Below are 12,310 nucleotides of genomic sequence, written 5' to 3' on the forward strand. Positions count from 1 at the left end.
TCCGAGACTCTTCTCATCTTCCCATTCCATCCTTTAAACATTTTTTTTCCGGGCCAATTTTCTTCGGATTGTAGCGGGTATAGTATAGTTTAGTGGTAGAAGTGCGATTCGTTTCTCCCATAACCAGGGTTGGGAGTACACAATGAACCAAAAGTTCATGTTCCGGAAAAGTTGCTTCATTTTGGCTACACAATTAATCTTACAGAAAACAAATGCAATGATTGTGGATGCAAATTTTCGCCTTCTCCTTCTTTGACAAAATTGCACCTACAAAACGATTAACACTGTAGGGTCAAGGCCAAGAGCCTCATGCGCCCACAATGAATTGCTGGGGGGGGAGGGGGTTTGGGCTTTGGCTGAAGAACCTTCGATGCCAAAGTTAGAATTTAGAGAGAAAAGTGTTTGGAGAGTTTTTGGGAGTTTTGCAAGAGTGTGTAACCTAGCTTTTTAGAGAAAATGGGGTCCAATTTATAGAGCATGGCCGGCCCTCTTTGGGAGAGAGAATTGTCACATCCCAGCCCGGGCTGCCACCACATCCCGGGCCCGACTCCACCGTAGCACGATATTGTCCGCTTTAAACCCCGACCACGCCCTCATGGTTTTGTTTCTAGGAAACCCACCTTAAAAAATCTCATCCTCGAAATTTAAAATCAACTAGAGATGTTGTATAAAAGAGAATGTCATTCCATCGTGATCAAAGTGCAGTGATTTCTCTTTCATGCCTCTAAACTCAAACTTTCCTTCTTCTTTAGTATAGTACTAAGTTACTCAGTCAACATAAAGTAGAACATAATGTCGAAGTACGTATAATAAAGTGAAGCTAAAATAGTTGCTTAACAATATTTAAGATGAAGTCCAAACAATATTTAAATAACCAACCGTAGATGGACCTAGATGTCCACTTGCTTAACATGTTCTACAATTAAGTTTCCAGTATCACGGTCTGTAGTCCATAATTCCAACAACTCATTATTGTCCCGATAAGTAAGTAATAAATTCCCGAGGGTGAAATATTACCATCAAGCCCCCCATTGGGAACATATGCGTAATTCATCCAATTAGCACCTCAATTGCTCTCACGTATTGCCTTCCCAGGCGACAACGCAAATAATACTCAATTTACTACATTATAATCTCGATCATTCAACTACCTGTTCATAATATTTTTCTGTCAATCATGTGCCATGGACAGAATTTTCAAAGAACGTCTCAACAATGCCATACTCAAAACCAAAAATTGTAACCGTAGTTGCAACCAACTAAAATAAGGGTAACTATTTATTACAACATACACACCACATAACCCAACAATGCAGTTCATAACACCTTAGTGAGCAGGTTCAAATCAAATCTTCCCTCAAGTTTAGCAAAACTACTTCAATACAACAATCAAGAGTTTGAAGGTCCAACAAGTCCAACAAATCTAGAATACAGGGTAATTGAAATTAATGTATGACATCTCGTTACAACGATATCTTCTGAAACATTCAGTCACCAATGGTTAAGATTCGTTTAGCAGAGTATATATTAGGTGATTGAGAAATTAATGTTCACGACTTAATGTCAATATCATAGAAACTTCCCTAGACGGTTTGCCTGTGTCAAAAATAATACAAAGTGTAATAGGGTAGACACGAGCCCAAAATTGACTAGAATACCTTCCAACACAAAGAGGTGAATATGAAATTCCCCATCAGAATATACGCTGGTCTACACCCGAGAATTTGACAATTTCATTGAATGAGAAATTTTACCAAGTGGTCAAAATGTAGTCCCTCTGGACCAATAATGATAAAAGAAAAAAAAATTCACTTATCAAGTTTATCTATAAACATTGAAGCATCATCATTATTCCCACATGTACAAGATACCTCGTATTGAAAGTGTATAATGATACTTCTCAACTCCTTTTATAGACGAGAAGTGATTATAACTATTCAAACCATTTCTTGATATCTCACAAGAAACTTCAAAACAATACATGTGAACTCCAACTAAGGCGGGATAAGACAGGCCGAATGTGTTCAAGTATACAAATATCTTCTGCTGCATTAAATTGTAATTACATTCATACAATCGGGATATTACATGATAGTGCAATCGTAGAAGTTGATTTAGTTCTTCCATCATCATTATCAGAAATTTTTAGTTTATCTCAATTGAAGATGTAGTTGAGAAATCTCAGGTTAATAAAGGCTCTAGACACATTCACACCGAAAATGTCATCCGATATTTCAAGGGAAGATAATAACACTTGACTCTAGTTATGAATAAAATGGTTCATTTCAAACGATTTTAATCGTTGAAAAGTCTAAGCAATGCTCCATCATGTTGTCTCCCCACAATTAAAATATTTAATGAACATGTCATCACGGATTTCCAATTGATCAATGTCGTCGAAAGGTGTAGAGAAAAGGTAAGGTGAGACAACAGTTCCTTTGTCAAAAACTTTATTCATGATTAACATCCCAAACCAAATTAATTTTCCTTGGTCAATAAATGAAGAAAACACTATAGTAAAAAAAAATCGATAACAATTTGTTAATAAGTTCGACAAGACCAAAGATTATCTCAAATTTCACAACATTTTCTTTCTTCTGCTACTTCCTTTTTGGAGAAAAGAAAAGAATAACATTACGAAATCACATCTTTCAAGTGAAGTACCAATTTACACAAAGGTAATATTTGAGGAATTTAATGTCAAAGGTAACTGTTTTCAAAGCATACTATATAAATGCTCATCAAAATGACGAGTATAGCACCAACAATAATGTAGGGAATTAGTAATTGATTGGAGATTCTCCCCCTGAGATACACAATTATCAATATAATAGTCCTGCTTCAGGGCCATCAACTCATCCCAAATCCCCTTCTTTCCTCGGCAGGGAAATTCTTCCCTTATAATTTAGAGGCGTTCGCCAAAATGACTTTCTAAAACATCGACAAGTTGTCAAATCTGTCTAATACTTAGGAACAACTAACATATTTTTGGTATTCGACGAGGTGGCAAGATTCAAACATTAGACCTCAAGAACCGAGAATGCTTACATCACGCATGTGATGAACGTAATACTGCCCAACTTATGCTATGATACCAAATTGACACATCCCAACCCGGAAAGTCCACTAGGATTCCGAATCGAGCTTTGCTGACTGACACCTGGAAGCTGACAAAGCCATAGAATGTGATAATGTGTAAAATGTGAATAAATTTAAACTTAAAAGTGCCTATATACATAAATACGCGATGAGCGAGTATGGACCCATTTTACGCGTGATATAGAGCATAAGTAAGCACAGTAAGGTAAGATAATGATTATACCATCATAAGGAGCCACCTAAACTGGGAGTGCCACACGTCCTCGTCGATACGGAACTTTGCTATTAGAACCTGGAGGGGTGCAAAAATAGAAAGAGTGAGTGGTCGAAACAAAGATTTTCAAAATCATTTCCATTATCATAGGTAGTAACCCCTCGCCATAAGATCTATATAGTTTCCAACAAATCATACTACGTAAAAGTATGAAATCAAAAGTATACTAATAGTAAACCCGGAAGTATGCCACTATCCAGCATCTCATTAGCAATACAAATTAATCACGTGCTTAATAAACCATACTAGCATGCAAGTTAGAATCACCTATGATGGTCTGTACAACTGTACACATATCACATTAATCAATGCTAGCACATAAGTCGGAGTCACCTATAGTGACTTGTACAACTTATCCATATCTCATCACATATCATCACATATCTCATCAATCATAGTTAGTATATAAGTCGGAGTCACCTATAGTGACCTGTACGACTTATCCATATCTCATCACATAGCATCACATATCTCATCAATCATAGATAGCATATAAGTCGGAGTCACCTATAGTGACCTGTACGACTTATCCATATCTCATCACATATCTCATCATTCATAGCTAGCATATAAGTCGGAGTCAACTATAGTGACATGTACGACTTATCCATATCTCATCACATATCATCACATATCTCATCATTTAGCTTATTTACCAATTCCTGCACACGAGTCGGAACCACCTAAAGTAGTCTGTACGACAGGCTGGGTGTAAATAAATATGCTCAAGTGCTATGATCATGTGAAGGCTTTGCGAAGTATCGCAAGTCACCTACGAGTCGGAACCACCTAAAGTGGTCTGTACGTCAGGCTGGCACCTACCTTCGATCCAAGGTGAGTGTGTGGTGCGGAAGGTAAACGATCATGTGAAGGCTAGGCTCTGGCCACGAGCGGAGCACTAACACCGAAGTGCAGGTTTATAAGCTCTAACATATCTCAACACAATCATACTCACTACTATCACTACCATCAACATGTACTCACCTGAAGCTTACCTGGACGTTCGCAACATCATTTGGCACTTCAAAGCATTCATAATAATTAGGTTTAGGTAATATACATGTGAATATGTCATGATGTAAATCTGAAATTCAACAATATCATAATATTTTCAGATATATAAACATATATACAAATGGCATGAAATGCATAACTGTAACACCCCACTCCCGAACTATTTACTTTCGAGAGTAATCATCGGTGATAAGTCCAATTAGACACTAATTAAATTAACTATCATTACTTACCTTTGTTCTTTTTCCTCTCTCCTTTCCCTCCTTTCTCCTCCTCCTAATTGGTCCCTTCACCTTCCCTTAAAATCTGGTTAGCTTCCTTCCCACCAAAATGGGAGCTCCAATTATTTAACTAACTTTAAATAAAAATTTTCAAATGCCTATGACTATATCGTTATAATTCGGACTCGCAAGCGGCTTTCACCTATGCGTTCATATCAACGAGTACTACACAACTACGCTGAAAGAATAAGTCATACATTCCACTAGACGATGGTCAGCAGAAGTCAAAATCCTTGCCTCTAGGGCATTTTCGTCAATTCCCTCAATAAAAACGTAAATTTTTGGGTTGGGTTGTTACAGAGTGGCCGGCCTTTGGATGTTTTTTAGGATCTAATGAGTGAGGTATTTGGCAATTAATGGACTAATTAGGTAATAAATCCATTAATTGGCCAATTCACTCAATTTATATGGAATGTTTTGAAGGTTATGGAGTAAATACCTTGTAGGGAATATAAGATGAGGATGGATGAAATAATTCTGAATTTGTTACCTATTTTGGGCACTTTTGGCTTGGTTGGGGGATGCTTGCCCGCTGCTCGTGCGTAGGAAACCCGGTATGCCTCGAGGGTAATTTTGTCCTTTTAACCCAAAAATCCACGTGTCGTCTCTTGATTATTTTTGGCTCCACAATGATCACATCAGACGCCACGTTTATGATGCAAGTCTTCAAGTTAAGTGAGAGGTATTCTTCTTCACATGTAAGTGAGAGGTATTAGGTTCGATTTTCGCTAAAGATGAAGTTGAACCACATTATTATAACAAACCTATTGTAAGACTTAGCCCACCCCCATTCCCTTAGTGTAGATACTATCAGATGATGTGGTATAAATTAGCACACAAATTAAACCCTATAATTTAGACAATTGTATTATGAGCAAGTAGGGATCGTTCTAGGCCGGGGATTAGGAGGGATGCTAATCAACACAAATTAAACTTAGAAACTAAAAACTAAAGTAGACTAACACAAAATAAGAACTGAGGGGGATTTTTGGACGAATTTTAATAAAAATAAAGTAAATTGCAGCAAACGAATTAGGTCTTGTACGAGATATAGGTGAAAGGCTAGCTAGAGGATTGTTCTCCACACATGAAACATATGCCTACAAATCGATTTCCAGTTATTATTTCTATAAACCATGAATGACAATCCCCCAAATTAACTGTGAACTGCACAAATTAACTCTTAGATTTTCCTAGGTTCATTGAATTGGACTCAGCGACGCAACCAAATTATTCTTCTCAAGTTCCCTAACTATGAAAAGCATGATAGAGATACATCTCAAAGATCATTAAGTTCTATGAAAATCATAAGCATTGACAAGGCATTCGTAACTATGAAAAGCATGATACTCCTGCCAAGAATTTACTTAACTCAATTATGACTAGTGACTTTTACTACTTGCAAATATAAGTTCATAACGATTAGGTGAACTTCCCTTATATTCTATAATCAAATCCCTGCATGCAAACTAAGTATGCATCCTTAATAAGCATACAAGAATAAGTTCTCTATAAAACAGATAAGTAAATCGCATTCATATTTTATGAAACAAGAACTGGATGTAATCAATTTATATAAAACATATGATTACGGCTTCGAATTCACCTCTAACTAAAAAGAAATTTAGTTACTCATGTTCATCATAATTAAACAGCAATCTAAAATAAACATTGAAACTAAACAAGGGTAGAAAGAACTCTGGAAATCTCCAATGGTTGAATGCAATATGCGGCACACTCTTTCTTCTCTAGCCGTTACAGGTTACGGCACAAGCTTTTAATAAACGTGCGGCACACGTCTCTCTCCTTGCTTACTGCGGAAAAAATATATATATATATATATATATATGGTAGGGCATGGCTGAATCCAAGGAGAAAAACAACTAGGGTGTTTGAATTATCTTAGGACTCCTAAAATGAGATTAGATAAGATAAGATAAGACTGGATAAGATGAGATAAGTTTGGATAAGGTCGGATAAGATTATGTATTTCCTTGTCTTCCAAGCTTCAACTTTGATTCCACCAAATCTTAGCACATGTTTAGCACATGTTAAACACCAAAAAATGTCCAGCCCAAATGCTCTCCACGCGTGCTATCCAATCCAAGTCCAAAACTGCTCCAAATTGCTCCATTTGGCCATTTATTGTCATATTTACCAATTGGACCTACAATAATACGAAAATAAAATAAATTACCAAAAGAAATAGAAATTAATGAAGTAAATGCAAAGAAATAAGATAACAAAGTCGCATAAATACACTCCTATCAAATTCCCCCACACTTAGCTTTTGCTAGTCTCCGAGCAAAACAAACAAAACAAAACCTAAACCTTCCAACAATTGCCTCAAGGATTTCCAATGAAACATGACATGTTAAAAATCACTACTCACATAGATTTTAGCCATCCTTACTTTGAGTTTATACTCAACCGCAGTAACCATTCACAAGCTCGCATTTAATCAATTAAAACAACATTTGAATGTAGTTAACATGCCTTAGAGAATTCACTCAATTCCTCACCGGATATACTCTCTATTTTCACACAGATTTTCTGACTACACTCCCTATACTAAGTATATGTGAGAAGATTGATGTAAAGATGTAGACTAGCACTCACATATGTTACAATAAGAAGGCACTTTTTTGGAATTATTAATACAAACATGTATATGATCTCATGAATGGAATGTCACTACTTAGAAACAAGAACCAGGGATTCCATATGCTCGTACCAATTTCAAACTCAACATATTGAATAACATAACAATCAAGATAGAAGTCTAAGGGTTGTAATGGGGCTAAGGTATTGCCTAACAAAGAAAGGTTAAGGATAAACAAAGGTTCTTAAAGTGATAGTAAGCAAAGTAATGAAATCTCAACTTTTGCTTGCAGCACCCAACTTTAAACACAAAGGGGGAGATTCATACAACTTTAGGGTCAGATTCATATTTTTGGACCTTTCTTCAACAACCAACACTTATCAACCCATTCTCACTTCTTCTTTTCAATAGTTTTTTTTTCTTTTTTTTTTTTTTTCCAAACGTACGCGCACTACTTCATTGGATTCAAAAGAGCAAATTCTTCCCCTACACTTGTTTTTCTGCAAATCGTAAATCAAAAGGAATTCCTAACAAGTCATGCTCCACTATTCTTTAAGAACAAGGGTATGGATATTCCTATACTAGGCTAGGTAGGGATAATGCAAGCTAACAAAGAAAATAGGCTAAATAGGCTAAATAAGGCTCAAAGGGGTTAAACCTACAATACATATGCAAGGGATAAGGATTTTTGGCTCTAGTGGTAACTAAACAACTTCATCTTGTTATTTGTTATGCAATCAATTTTATGCTTTGAATGAAACGGGCATGAGTTCTAGTATTTGGAACTAAAATGATGAAAAAGCATTCTAAGTAGCAACCAAGCAAAGAGATAATGAGATCATGCAACGACATTAGAAAACAAAAATATCACAAATTAATAACTCTCCAAACAAAGAATAGGCTCAAGTCTCACAGGGTTGTAGCGTTAGTTGGACTTTCTTCCTTCAAGCATGTTACAAAAACTGATTTTTTTTCTCTTTGTGATTACAGTGAATTCGTAAATGACAACTATAACTAAGTATTAATCAAAGTGCATATCAAACTTCCACCCATGTTTGTAACTTTCTTTAACAGTCATGCAATTAAAAACCAAATCCTCATCATTGTGTTGGAAGGTACCCTAAGACACAAACAAGCAACAAAAATGACTCTTTTTGATATTTTCTCAAGCTTTTTTCAATTTTTTTTTTCAAAATTTTTTTATGACACACAATTAACACTTTAAAACAGTGAATAACAATATTAGAAGTGATAGGTGATGAAATTCGAAAATATGTCATGAAAAGCAATCTGTTTACCCCCCCCCCAACACTTAAACCAAACATTGTCCTCAATGTTTCAAAAATAAACTTAAACACGAAAGCAATAAAAGATAACTAGCAAACAAGACAATCATGGCAAAGTAAAAACAATAAAGAGAAGGGTAAAAGAGAGCAAATCTGATTATAGGAGCCGAAAATTCCAAAGTCTCTGGGTTGCCTCCCAAGAAGCGCTTGCTTTAACGTCATCCAGCCGGACGATACTAGTAAGGCTTCAAATGGTGTCCATTCACTTTGAATTCATTCCCCTTCTTTAAACTTTGAATTTGGATTGCACCATAGGGAAAAACATTAGTAATAACAAGGGGACCAATCCATTTAGAACATAACTTACCTGGAAACAATCAAAGGCGAGAGTTGAAAAGCAACACTTTCTGCCCAACAGAAAATGTTTTACTATGGATCATCTTATCATGGAAAGCCCTTGTTTTCTCCTTGTAAATATGAGCGTTCTCATAAGCCTCATTCCGAATTTCCTCAAGCTCATTCAATTGTAACTTCCTATGAAGGTCAACAGCATCAATGTTCATGTTGAAAGTCTTGACTGCCCAATGTGCATGGTGCTTCAATTCAACTAGAAGATCACATGGTTTCCCATAAATGAGCCGAAAATGAGACATTCCAATTGGTGTTTTGTAGGCAATACAATATGCCCACAATGCATCATTCAAACACAAGCTCTAATCCTTTCGAGTTGGTCCAACTGTCTTCTCCAAGATTTGCTTGATTTCTCGGTTAGAAACTTCGCCTTGCCCACTTGTTTGAGGATGATAAGGTGTCAAAACCTTATGTGTGACATTATATTTTTTTAGCAGTGCCTTTATGGTTCGATTACCAAAATAAGAACCCCCATCACTTATAATTACTCTCGGCATTGCAAACCTGGCAAATATGTTCGTTTTGACAAAATCTGCAACCAATTTGGAATCATTAGTACGGGTGGCTTTTGCTTCCACCCATTTTCAAACATAATCTACAACAAGTAAAATATAACTGAAACCATGAGAGGAAGGAAAAAGACCCATGAAGTCAATGCCCCAAACATCAAAAATCTCAACAAAAAATATAGGAGTTTGCGACATTTGATCTCTTGAACCTATATTGCCTGTTCTTTGACAACGATCACAAGTCATGCAAAAAATTCTAGCATCTTTAAATATAGTAGGCCAATAAAATCCACATTCTAGAACTTTGAGTGTTGTTCGTTGGGTACGAAAATGACCTCCACAAGCATGCGTGTGACAGAAAGTTAAAATTGAATTGAATTCAGAATCATGCACACATCTATGAACAATTTGATCAGGGTAATATTTCCACAAATAAGGATCATCCCATACATAAATCGTGCCTCTTTTTTATGTTTATCACGTTGGTGCCTATTTATGGTGTTCGGAACTTGTTTATATACAATATAATTCATAATATCAGCATACCATGGCTCACTTACCTTAATGACCAGCAACTGTTCATCTGGGAATGTCTCTAGAATAGGTAAAGGGTCTTCTTCATGTACCAAACGACTCAAATGGTTAGCTACTACATTTTCGCTACCTTTTTTGTCTCGGAGTTCCACGTCAAACTCTTGGAGAAGAAGAATCCAGCGAATAAGCCTTGGCTTGGCTTCTTTCTTCGTAAGTAAGTACTTCAAAGCTGCGTGGTCAGAGTAAATGATCACTTTAGTTCCAAGTAAATAAGAACGAAACTTATCTAAAGAAAACACAACAACAAGGAGTTCTTTTTCAGTGGATTAATTCAAATGAGCATCATTCAAGGTCCGAGAAGCGTAGTAGATGACATGCAGCTTCTTATCCTTTCTTTATCCCAAAATAGCCCCTAAAGCATAATTTGAAGCATCGTACATAAGCTCAAAAGCAAGACCCCAATCTAGTGGAACAATGATAGATGCCGAAGTTAGCATCTTTTTGAGGTGCTTGAATGCCTTCTCACATTCCTCATCAAACACAAATGGCACATCCTTTTGTAAAAGTTGGCACAAGGGTGTTGAAATCTTTGAGAAATCTTTGATAAAATGTCTATAGAATCCTGCATGTCCAAGGAAAGAACGAACCTCTCTCACCGAAATGGGAGAGGGTAAGTAACGTACAAGATCTATTTTAGATTTATCGACTTCAATTCCTTTTTCTGAAACTATATGACCTAAAACTATACCTTATTTTACCATGAAGTGACATTTTTTCCAATTTAAAACAAGGTTAGTTTCGATGTAGCGTTTCAATATCAAAGTGAGATTAGTTAGACAATCATCAAAAGAATCACCAAAGACACTAAAATCATCCATGAAAACTTCAATAATCTTCTCAACAAAATCTGAAAAGATACTTACCAAACATCTTTGAAAGATGGCTAGTGCAATACATAAACCAAATGGCATTCGACGATAAGCAAAAGTACCAAATGGACAAGTAAAAGTAGTATTTTCTTAATCATTTGGAGCTATAACAATCTGATTATATCCCGAATAACCACCAAGAAAGCAATAAAAAGAATGACCAGCTAACCTTTCAAGCATTTGATCAATGAATGGTAGAGGAGAATGGTCTTTCCTTGTGGTAGTGTTGAGCTTCCTATAGTCAATACAAACTCTCCAACCTGTTTGGATACGAGTGGGCACAAGTTCATTATCTGCATTCTTTACCACAGTGGCTCCAGATTTCTTTGGTACTACTTGAACCACTGAAACCCAATGACTAACCGAAATTGGATAAATGACTCCACAATCAAAAAGCTTGATGATCTCTTTTTTCACAACTTCCATCATAGAAGGGTTGAGTCGGGGTTGATCTTCTCGAGTTGGTTTAGCCCCCTTCTCTAAAAGTATGCGATCTATCCAATGGTTGTTTTGTACTCTTTCAACACCCTAATCAGTTTCTCCTCCTCTAATGCCCTGAGTGTTGAAGAGACTATAACTGGCAAAGTCTCTTTATCTCCCAAGAAAACATACTTCAAATGATTCGATAACAGTTTAAGCTCAAGAGAAAGTGCCTAAATCACTGAAAATAACAACTTATTAGTAGAAACAGGAATTGGAATTGGGATTGGAGGCTTACCAATGTGTTGTGGCAAAGACTCAAGGGAAGCCACCATCTTGACCATTTCTGCATGATGAGGCTCGGTCACATTGGTTTTGAGTCCAATTCCTTCGGTAATGGTTGTTTCAAGGACATCCCTATTTAAGAATTCGAGATATTCCTGCGCCAAAGAATCAACTACATCAATAGAAAAGCAAGAATGATCATCAATATTATACCTTATAGCTTCAGAAATATTAAAGTCAATGACATCGCCATCAAATTCCATTGTTAATGTCCCCATGAACACATCTATCTTGGTTCAGGTTGTTTTCATGAAAGGTCTTCCAAGTAAGATTGGCAATAGCGTAGAATGGGCTGAATCTTCCATCTTAAGTATATAAAAATTTGCTGGAAAGATCAAGTGGTTAACCTGCACCAAAACATCTTCCAGAACTCCTTTCGGATATGCATTAGAACGATCAGCTAATTGAATAATAACACCATCATTTTTAAGTTGTCCTAGATTCATAGATGCATAGATAGAGTAAAGCATTACATTAATGGAAGCACCTAAATCTAGCATAGCATGTTCAAACTTGGTATTGCCAATAACACAAAGGATTGTGAAACTACCTGGATTCTTGCATTTAGGTGGCAGTTTTCTTGGCAAAACTGCAGAAACATTTTCA

At 36.3% G+C, this 12,310-nt stretch overlaps 1 pseudogene; it reads right to left on the minus strand.

Moving 5' to 3' along the window:
- Positions 1–3,086: 3,086 nt before the first annotated feature.
- LOC148692386 (uncharacterized) lies at positions 3,087–12,009 on the minus strand (annotated as a pseudogene).
- Between the last annotated feature and the right edge of the window lie 301 nt (positions 12,010–12,310).

The sequence above is a fragment of the Pyrus communis genome, chromosome 12 (genome assembly GCF_041283825.1).
Source record: "Pyrus communis isolate YQ-2024b chromosome 12, ASM4128382v1, whole genome shotgun sequence".
NCBI classification, from domain to species: Eukaryota; Viridiplantae; Streptophyta; class Magnoliopsida; order Rosales; family Rosaceae; genus Pyrus; species Pyrus communis.